General features: G+C 47.2%; 1 protein-coding gene across 1 annotated transcript in view; it reads right to left on the bottom strand.

The window, feature by feature from the left end:
* LOC107108280 (zinc finger protein 397-like) overlaps positions 1-1,025 on the bottom strand; it is an 8,494-nt gene that overhangs the window by 3,704 nt on the left and 3,765 nt on the right. The gene's annotated exons all lie outside the window — the stretch shown is intronic.

Raw genomic sequence — 1,025 nt, 5'->3', positions numbered from 1 at the left:
AGGCCCCTCCCCCCATGACAGCCAAGGCTTCAGAGCACAGTAGAGACTGCAGGTGTGTGTGTGGGAGATGGAAAGCTGAACAGTGAGGGGGAAATGAAGGTATATTGATGCTTGGCTGGGAAGGAGATAGGGTTGCCAACTCCAGGTAGAGGCTGCAGGTGGCGGGGAAATGAACAGCTGATCAGTGAGGGGGAAATGAAGGTACATTGATGCTTGGCTGGGAAGGAGATAGGGTTGCAAACTCCAGGTAGGGAATTCCTGGAGATTTGAGAGATGGAGCCTGGAGAGGGTGAGGTTTGAGGAGGAGTGTGGCCTCAGACAGGTACAATGCCATAGACTGCCCTCCAAACCAGCCATTCCCTCATGGGGGCGCACTGTTGCCAATCTCCAGGTGAGGGCTGGAGATCACTCAGAATTACAACTGCTCTCTAGATGGCATTGATCCATTCCCCTGGAGAAAATCGTGGACTCTGTGTCCTCATACCCTGCTGAGGTTGCCATGGCAAATTGATGCTGAGTGCCCATGGCCTTGGCACTCTCCTAGAGCCTCTTTCTAGTGCTCATTGTATTTATTTCTACAATGGGCCTTATTCCTAGTTTTATAAATAAAACAAAAGCATTCAGTGGCTAAAGCAACAGAGTGCTGCCATCAATAGTTTCAACAGCAGAAAACATTACTTCCCACTTGCAATGTTAACGTTAGTAATTCAGAAACCTCCTTCAACAGCAACTCCTCACCAAAATAAATAGGGATGAAGTGGGCATCTAACAGGACAAACAGCACCAAACTCCTAGTCAGCATCCTAAATGTTAACAACTGGAACTTATCAAATTTAACTGGATCCAAGGTGCATCCCTTGTAGACTGCCCACCAAATGCAGGTCACAACCACTCAGAGCAAATTTATCCACAAACTGGTCATTGAACTTGTCCCAGCCTGCTACAAAGAGTTCTCAGACCTCCAAGTAGGTGAGGGCATTCATTTTTCTTCCTACCACATTGTTTACAGTAAGCAATTTATAAGC

The sequence above is a fragment of the Gekko japonicus genome, unplaced genomic scaffold (genome assembly GCF_001447785.1).
Source record: "Gekko japonicus isolate JY-2015 unplaced genomic scaffold, Gekko_japonicus_V1.1 scaffold2118, whole genome shotgun sequence".
NCBI lineage: Eukaryota > Metazoa > Chordata > Lepidosauria > Squamata > Gekkonidae > Gekko > Gekko japonicus.
Note: the sequence above shows the minus strand (reverse complement) of the source record. Positions and strands in the feature narration are given on the sequence as shown.